A 9,705-nucleotide genomic window follows, 5' to 3' on the forward strand; every position below is an offset into this window, starting at 1 on the left:
TAGCAATTAGGCTCCCACCTGTATAACAAGGGAATACATTTTATGTCTTTACCAATTAGGCGTCCACCTGTATAACAAGGGAATACATTTCATGTCTTTAGCAATTAGGCGCCCACCTATATAACAAGGGAATACATTTCATGTCTTTAGTAATTAGGTGCCTACCTGTATAACAAAGGAATACATTTCATGTCTTTACCAATTAGGCGCCCACCTGTATAACAAGGGAATACATCTCATGTCTTTAGCAATTAGGCGCCCACCTGTATAACAAGGGAATACATTTCATGTCTTTACCAATTAGGCGCCCACCTGTATAACAAGGGAATACTTTTCATGTCTTTACTATTAGGCGTCCACCTGTATAACAAGGGAATACTTTTTATGTCTTTACCATTAGGCGCCCACCTGTATAACATGGGAATACATTTCATGTCTTTACCAATTAGGCGCCCACCTGTATAACAAGGGAATACATTTCATGTCCTTACCAATTAGGCGCCCACCTGTATAACAAGGGAATACTTTTCATGTCTTTACCATTAGGCGCCCACCTGTATAACAAGGGAATACATTTCATGTCTTTAGCAATTAGGCGCCCACCTGTATAACAAGGGAATACATTTCATGTCTTTTCCAATTAGGCGCCCACCTGTATAACAAGGGAATACCTTTCATGTCTTTACCATTAGGCGCCCACCTGTATAACAAGGGAATACATTTCATGTCTTTACCATTAGGCGCCCACCTGTATAACAAGGGAATACTTTCATGTCTTTAGCAATTAGGCGCCCACCTGTATAACAAGGGAATACTTTCATGTCTTAGCATTAGGTGCCCACCTGTATAACGAAGGAATATTTTTCAGTCTTTACATTTCAGGTCTTGAAATCTGTACCCCACCGAAAGGCAGAAGGTTACAACAAAATATCCACAGCATAATGCTGGAAGCCGCATCCTCAAGCGGACAGAACAAAATGATGCAAACTGGTGTTCAGGAAAGCAAGAGGCCGGTGTCATCCCCGTCAGTTCTCGGAAGAAAGAAGCACCGGAATAGACGCAAGCCGACAAGAAAGCAAGGCATCAAGAACAAATGGAAGATAGATGGGATCTTGTAATCCGTAGTCTAGCCTAGCTTCTTGATTTTTCTTTTAAGCACGGTGTAATAAGGAGATCGGTAAGTAGTAGTAACAGCATGCAGCAGCAGTAACAACAAATTGCAGTCACATGGTAGTCCCAGCTACCAAAACTTTCCGAAGTACATTAACCTGATTCATGATTAGCCCAGGATATATAGGAAACCTCTGAAGCAAAGGTTCGGTTAAATCTTTTTCAAAAAAAATGCTTCACACGGAGTACCCGAACAGGCAAAAATCGCTCGTATCCGCTCACTTTATCTTTGCACGAAAACTCTTCGTGTTTTCGGACAAAGAGGGGCAGCTGTGAGCACGTGATTTTTTCCCTATATGAGAATCACTCCCAAAAAATTCAAAATAAAATAATTTTCCTTTGTGTGCATTTTTTGGCATTTTTTGATAATTATTTGTATTTTGCTTGTGCATGTTAATGAGCTAAATTAATAAAAAAATATAAAAATATGTCGCATCAGCATTTGATATTTAATTAAGTTTGTTTTACAAAATAAAAAAATCATAAAAATATTGTACGTTGCATTTTTAGCATTTAATGTCCAAATTGGGTGATTTTATCGTTAATCGCTATTTAATTGTGTGTTAAGTGTTATTAAGAGTTAATTAGTATGTCCAGATAATTTTGGGTTTTATAATTTAATCTTAGCATTTTTTTAGCTTTATTATTTAGGAAATTGAATAAATAGAAAAGGACAAAATAGAAGAGATCGGATTGGGCCTTTTCTTCAATTTTAAGTCACAGGCCCAAAGATAACCAACCTTCCCCCTATGACCCGGTTCATTTCAAACCGGGTCGACCCAGTCCATAACCCAAAACCACACCCCACCCTTTCTATTCTCATTCTTGAACAAAAAAAACAAAACCCTAAAGCTACCCCCCCCCCTCTCTTCTTCTTCTCCAAGCTTCGCCAAGAACCCCTCCCATGGCTGCCTTCCCCCCGTCTTCCTGCCTACCCCGACCACCCCTTCATCACCTTCATCCCCACGAATAGCTCCTCCAGTCACGAAGCTTCATCCATGGCTGCCCGCCTCATCTTGTTCATCGATACACACACACGCACCACGACAGTCCGTTGACCTCCCATTTCCGTCGCCACTGCTGCTCCTGCTACGTCCATCCATGGACGAGCTGCCCGCGTTGCTGCTGCTGCTTCATCCAGCTCCAGTCCGTCTCCAAACGACCACAGCTTCGTCTCCTTCATCTTCAGCTACACCCCTCGTCGAAAAGCTTGGCCATGAACGACCATGGCTGCCTCCCTCCCCGACGTGAGCTGCTGCTGTGCGCAGCTTAACCAGCCTCAGTAACGTCGACCAGCAGCTTCCTCGACATCCATGGCTGCCCTACTGCTTTATCTTCTTCATCGCACAGCACCCTCACATATCGTCCTCACTAGACGAGATCTTCCAGTCATGAGTCGTCCGTTCATGGACGTCTTCATCGTCGAATTATTTTTGGTGCGATAATTGTTTCCGGACAGATTTGTTTTCGTTCGAGTTCATCGTCGTTCCGATCCGGTTAGTGGGTTTAAGTTTCGTTTCTGTCCGTATTTTGTTTGATATTCTCGGATCTAAAATTAGTAGATGTTTGATTCTTGTTTTTTGTTCGTGTTTATCGTTTCTTGATTATTGCTTCAGGTTGTTTCATTTGTTCTAATTTATTTTTTTGTTAGTTTAATTATAATATTGTTAGATTTAAGTTGAAGTTCAATTAATTATTTCTTTAGTTTGTTTTTATTCATTTAAAAAGATTTAGTTTTAATATAGAAATATGTTAGTTTGATAACTTGAATCTTTCGTTTTGATTGTAATATTGTTAGATTTAGTTTGAGGTTCAATTGGTTATTTAATTTAGTGATTTGAATCTGTTTATTTGTTCCGTTTAAGCTTAATTTGAATTTAAACTCAGTAATTTGAACATGCTTGTTTGTTATTGTTGTTGAATCTGAAAATAGGATGTTGTTTAAAAATATTGTTCAGCCAAAATAATTCCGGTTGTTTCTTTGTTGTTCATCGTTTAATTTGAATTTGTTGATGGAATTGGATTAAAGATTGGTTATAGCTGCTATATTTTGGTTAATTGATTAGGTGAATTGGTTATAGCTGTTAATTGGATTTTAGTTTTTAGACAATATTTGAAGTTTGAACAGATTTTTGAATTAGGCCAGTAATAGTAGTTTTAGGGGTAATACGGGAATTAACCAATTGTAGATTTATTTAATTGGAAGTGCTCCGTCTACTAGGCTTAATAATATTAAAATATTATAGTGGGGGACAAGACATAATGATGTAAAGTAAAAAGAAAAGGGGATAATGATGAGGTCTTCTTTGACCATTCAAAAAGAGGGAACCGTGGGGTCCGTGTTGACTACTTTTACTTAAGTTAAAAATGAGAAATAGTATAGGTAATAATAAAAAGTTAAAAGTTATACATAGTAGAAGAATATTGGGAAAAAAAAGAGGTAAAAAAGAAAAGGTAGTCTTGCTTTGGGTATAAGAGGACTCATTTGACACTTGAAGAAGAGAGAAAAAGCAGAACGGAGGGAGAGAGAGAACAAAACTAAAAAAAAATCTTCTACTTTCTTCATTGTTTGAAATCAGCATTAATTGCTATTGTTTCATCGAAGCTTGAAGCTTCTTTCTTGGGTTACTACTCCACTGATTTGCAAACTCTGTTACTGGTCTATTCCTGTGTTGCTGGACTGTTGTTGTTGTGCTGTATTGTTACTACTGCTGCTGATTCTCATCTTCCTCTTCTCTTGTATTCAATATCAGGTACATGGCTGTAACCTTGTCGATATTGTAAGCTGAAAATGTGAAAGCATGAATACATATGAAGAATGGAACTTTGAAGTTTTAATTTCGCTTTTTCTTCGTTTCTTTTACTGATTGTATTTAGGCTATTTCATGTATTACTGTTTAATAATAGGAATAAGAGGAAAATGACATAAGTTGGTCTTTAGTGAATCAGCTTGGCAAAACGGGTTAATTCATTAGCTATGAAGGTTTTAATATGGTCAACAGTAGGTTAATCATGAATGGGTAGCTAAATTTATTTAAGGCATGATTTGAGTTCAAACAAGACTAGATAATGTCTAAGTTTAATAAACTTTCTAATAAGCTTTAGTAATTATGGTTAAATCTAGTTTCAAATGGTTGTGAATAATAAATTCCAATAGTTTTTTATATAACAATGCGAGCTTCAATCTAGCTATATTTGATTTCTTTTGAATATTAGTTGTCGAATTTCTTATTTTATTTATAATTTCGAATTTTCTTTTTTTTTAGTAAAATTCCTTTCCATTAATATTTGTTTTAATCTAGCAATTAGTATATTAGGTTTTCTTAATTTTTTTGAAAGCTCTTAATTAATTAGGATTTTCTTTCTTTATTTTAGAGACTAATTTTAATAGAAAAATGTAGTCATTTTAGGATTGACCATTGTCAAAATAAATGAGATGAGCCTCGCCTAGTAAAACGTATAGATTGCGGGGCCCTCACAAATGTATGTATTAATTACTTAGAACTCGGGATCGGCCGCTTAGCGAAATTCACGGCTTTTTCCAAAAATAACCACGCGCTAGTCGTTTTAGGCACGCATTCTAATAATCTTACCTTCTTAAACTCGGGTGTGCATTTCATGCGACTCAAATCCAAATACCAAAACATTGAATAAAATGTGTTCCGGATTGCGGGTGCATTTTATGTGACGCAATCCAAAGACATGTTTTAAACGATGTTCACATTCTAAAATAATAATAATAATAATAATAATAATAATAATAATAATAATAATAATAATAATAATAATAATAATAATAATAATAATAATAATAATAATAATAATAATAAAAATAAAAGCGGCTAAAAGTTAAAATTCGCACATAGGTTCAACATGTATTAAATCAGATAATCAAGCCGAATATGACAGTTGAGCGACCGTGCTAGAACCACGGAACTCGGGAATGCCTAACACCTTCTCCTGGGTTAACAGAATTCCTTATCCGAATTTCTGGTTCGCGGACTGTAATACAGAGTCATTCTTTTCCTCGATTCGGGATTAAATCGATGACTTGGGACACCATAAATCTTCCAAGTGGCGACTCTGAATTAAATAAACAAATCCCGTTTCGATTGTCCTTTAATTGAAAAAACTCCCTTCACCCCTTGCGGGGACGGAAAAAGGAGGTGTGACACTTGCCACTCCTAATGAACATGGTTCATCTAAAAAGACACCAATCAATAGCAAGGTCAAAGTCTTGGTACATGAGAGTGAGACAAATGAGCTGAGATAGCAAAGTTGAAGACACGGTTGGCTGAGGTAGAATCTGAGAGAGATGTTCTCAGAACTGAACTTGCAAGAGAAAAGGAGAAGAATGATGGAATTCTTCAAGACATGTTGAAACTTCTCCAAGGAAAAAATAACCCAGCCCCTACCTCTTCCAAGCCTTAAATCCTAGCCTAGTGTATTTCCTTCAGTGACCTAGTTTGGGATGTTTCTTTTGTTGTTATTTGCTCATGTTTTCAGTATTTTTATTTCCTTTTATGCATTGTGGAAGAATCATATCAACTCTCAATGAAATCAATGAAATCTGCTGGTTTTTGCTCTAACTGTTTGTTTTTATTTCTTTGATAGTTGAAATTCTTAGCTTGATCAATGATGATTAATCCATGATTGCATTTGGGATAGCCCAGTGGCCATGAGTAAGCTTTACAATTTGGGTTCTACATATTTTTATGCAACTTTTCGATGATGCCAAAATGAAAAAAATAAATAGGTTGTGCTTTAAACAAGTGATGTTTAACTTTTAAACAAGTGATGTTTATAACCTAATAAACCTGGTCCTTGATGATAAGTGATAAAAAGAAAAAAAATATATCTAACATTGTGTTGATGTTGAGCTGAGTTTAAACAAGGCCTAAGCGTATGAAAAGTACAGAGTTTGTCATTATTAAAAAGGAGAAAATTTGTTGGCCCAAGTAAAGGTTAGTTTTGAAGACTGACAAAGGAACTCAGGCATGAACCAGGTCCATCCCTTGTGAGCACAGATACGGGCAAATTTGAGCATGTGGGAAGCACGTGAAAGAGATAAACCTAACTTGACAAAATTGATATCTCCTGATCAAAAAGGTTGCATAGTTGATAAGGAAAAAGACTCTTTACTCAAAGAGAATACTGTCCAAGATAGGGAAGGAGTTAGATGTTGAGATTAACTAGAACTCTTCCACCAAGGAAGAGTAGCATTAGAATTCTAGTTAATCTTTATTTACTAACTCTATAAATATCAGTACTATTCTCTTTCACAGGTAATGCACAAATGCAGAAGTTAAATGTGAATTTAGAGAAAAATAGCAAGGCTTTTTGCAAGCATTTCGTATGTGATTCAAGTGTGCAACCGGAAGCTACATGAACAATATAGAAGAACTGGTTTCAAGTGTCTATCTTTTATTCTAGTTCAATTGTAGTGGGTGTTTTCACATAGTACCTTTCAGCTTTATCTAGAGGCAATTGTAATAGGTACTCAAAGTATTCAAGTTATAGTTAACTTGAAGTTGTCGCAACAGTTAGAGGTTGTATGCTACAACGGGATTAGAGTTAGTCCTAAGTTTACAAAAGAGTTTTTGTAAATACAGTTTTTGGCATAGTGATTTAGTGGAGAGTTTGGGAAAATCCTACTGGGAAGTAAGTCGTGATTTTTTCACCTTTTGAGTCAGGTGTTTTCCACATAAAATACTTGTGTTCTTTACTTTTCGCATTTACTATTTTTGCAATAGTAGGTTAAGGAACTCTTAGAAAAATCAGGTCCTTCCATAATCAGTTTAAGCGAAAAAATTGGACATCATACAAATCATCACCGCTCTTGTGTGGTATTGAAGTACAAAACATCACATAAAGTGACACATTTCGTCGTTAAGTCGACGGATTTAACGATACGATGCAGTAAAATTTAAGTAACAACCAAAACAAACATCATATTTAAAGAAACAATACGATACAATACAATAGGTAACAAGCATCCAAACAAGCTGTTAATCAATACTCTTTAACTCTTTCTCTGTATCAAGTTCATACATCAGCCTTCTCAACCAAAAAAAAAGGAAAAAATATTTTAGTTTTTTACTGTTCAAAAGTCAAAACTCACCTAAGATATCCTCTTTCATTTAACCATGTCAATTACCACATGGGAAGATTACTATATCGCATGAGTATCGCCAATGGCCACTATAAGCCCTACACGTGATCTAACCCCCTCAAGATTTATACCTACATTCTCTCTTCTATTGTCATTTGTACCAGCATATAAAACCATTACTTATTTGAGAAATTAAAAGCTTTTTCTTTCTTATTTTATATTTATTAAATATTTTAAATTATAAAAAGTTGAAATTAATACGCCATTAATTCATCCCAATGTATAAGAGACTCTCATTTTAAAATCTCTCAAAATATTTGACTTAATTCCAACCCAATTGATATACCACTTTTCCATTTTAAGTATCTTAGACTACGAATCATGTCAAGTACTTTCATGTAAAATGGAATGAAAGAGTAGTATTAGGTATGCAGTTACCAAATGTGTAAATGTTAAATTTTTTTAGAAAAAAAGTTAATGAAGCAATTTCAAAAATTACTATAATTTTAAGCTTCGAAATTCAAACTCGATCTGTCCTTTCTGAGCTCAGAGTGTGAAATTTTGGATTCGAGTGAAATGATTCGTTTTATAGTCTTTTACAAATATTATTATAGTTTATGATTTGCAAGTGATCGATAAAACATCATACAAGAACCAATAAACGAAATGCATGAATATTTGTTAGATACTATTTTTGTTCAAATAGTAACTGAAAATGTGATACATACTATATGGACTAAAATTACTATGATTATATGTCGACCAGGTCGATATTAGGGAAGCCTTCGAAGGCTGCCACGTGTCGTCAATTGGGGATAATGACTTGGCTTTGAAAGGTCGATGTGATGAGAAAACAATACGTCATCAACAAGGTCGAGGTGACTCAACAGAGGACGAGGACGAGCACTCCTTTTATTAAAGCAGTAACGGCTAGTTCTGTGATTAGGTTCCCCAGAGAATATTTCAATGAATATTCCTCCAAGTTATACTATTTAGGATTTTGTGGCCCATGTATCCTTATGAATAGAAAGATATGTAGTTGTAGAGGAGATTTTGAACATTCATTGTAAAAAAAAGAATAGCATTGACATTCTTTGAAGATTATTCCTTTATCATACATATACAAAGTTTGCCTTTTTCTCATGTCGTGTTTTGGATTTCATGCCCTGTTTGGTAACCTACCAAACCCAAATGAAACCCATAATAAACATGCAACAAGGACTCGATATATGACGAACAAGTTGACTCTCCAATGGATTGGGCTGTAATGGAAAATCAAATCATTACTCCCTCCGTTCCAGTTTATGTGAACCTATTTTTTTTTGTCCGTTCCAAAAAAAATGAATCCTTTCTAAATTTGATAATAATTTAGCTTAAATTTACAACTCTACCCTTAATGAGAAACTTTTATAACCACACAAATACTCTAGGCCTCATTTGGACTTGTTTAGGACCACAAATTCCAAAAGTCTTCATTTTTTTCTTAAACTTCGTGCGCAGTCAAACAAGTTCACATAAATTGGAATGGAGGGAGTACATTTTTTCTTGCTTTAGGCCAAGAGTTAACGGACTTATATCCGCAATCAGAGGTTGGAAGTGGAGGAGATAGACCGAACATTTTCATACAAAGAGTGCATGGAGATCAGATAATATATACAATTTTTATATCATTAAATTAAATTGGCTAATAATAAATGACAAATTTTCACAGTTAATCTAATATGATAACTTAAACGTACATAGAGCAATAAATTAATTAAATGATATCGTATACATAAAATTGCACTATAATAATATGTTACTTTTAACATGTTGATCAAATTGGCCCTACTCTTTTCAGTGGACGCTCCAATTTGTTCAATATATCAAAAGCTTAAAAGGCGGGGAGGGTGGGATCAGAGGAAATTGTACAATAATTAGCTGTCAATTATCTTTGACCTATAGAAGAAAAGTCTACCTAGGCCAGCACATGTCTTCCCCACATCATATTCATGGAATTTTACTCTTAACATTTCGGTGTATTCTTTCCTTCTTCTTTTTCCACGTGTATTCCATCTTATCTTCGATGCATGTATGCTTGTTCCTATTGTTAATCCCAAGTTCAGATTAAAAATATTATAATTATAATGTGACAGTAGGCGTAAAACTACTCAAACTACTATAAATTGTTATAAGTCCATCTTATATATTCTTTTGCTCGTTGATGGTATAGTTTAATATATATATATATATATATATATATATATATATATATATATATATATATATATGAACATGAAGCGCCACTTTAAAGTGAAATGAAATAATTAAGATAGAAGGAATATTGAGTTAAAACTAACACGTCTTGTAAAATTCAAAAAGCTATTAAATTGATTTCTTGGAGAAAGAATTGATTTGTGCACATCACCAATAAAAGAACTAAA

Source organism: Nicotiana tabacum, chromosome 3, assembly GCF_000715075.1.
Source record: "Nicotiana tabacum cultivar K326 chromosome 3, ASM71507v2, whole genome shotgun sequence".
Lineage (NCBI taxonomy): Eukaryota > Viridiplantae > Streptophyta > Magnoliopsida > Solanales > Solanaceae > Nicotiana > Nicotiana tabacum.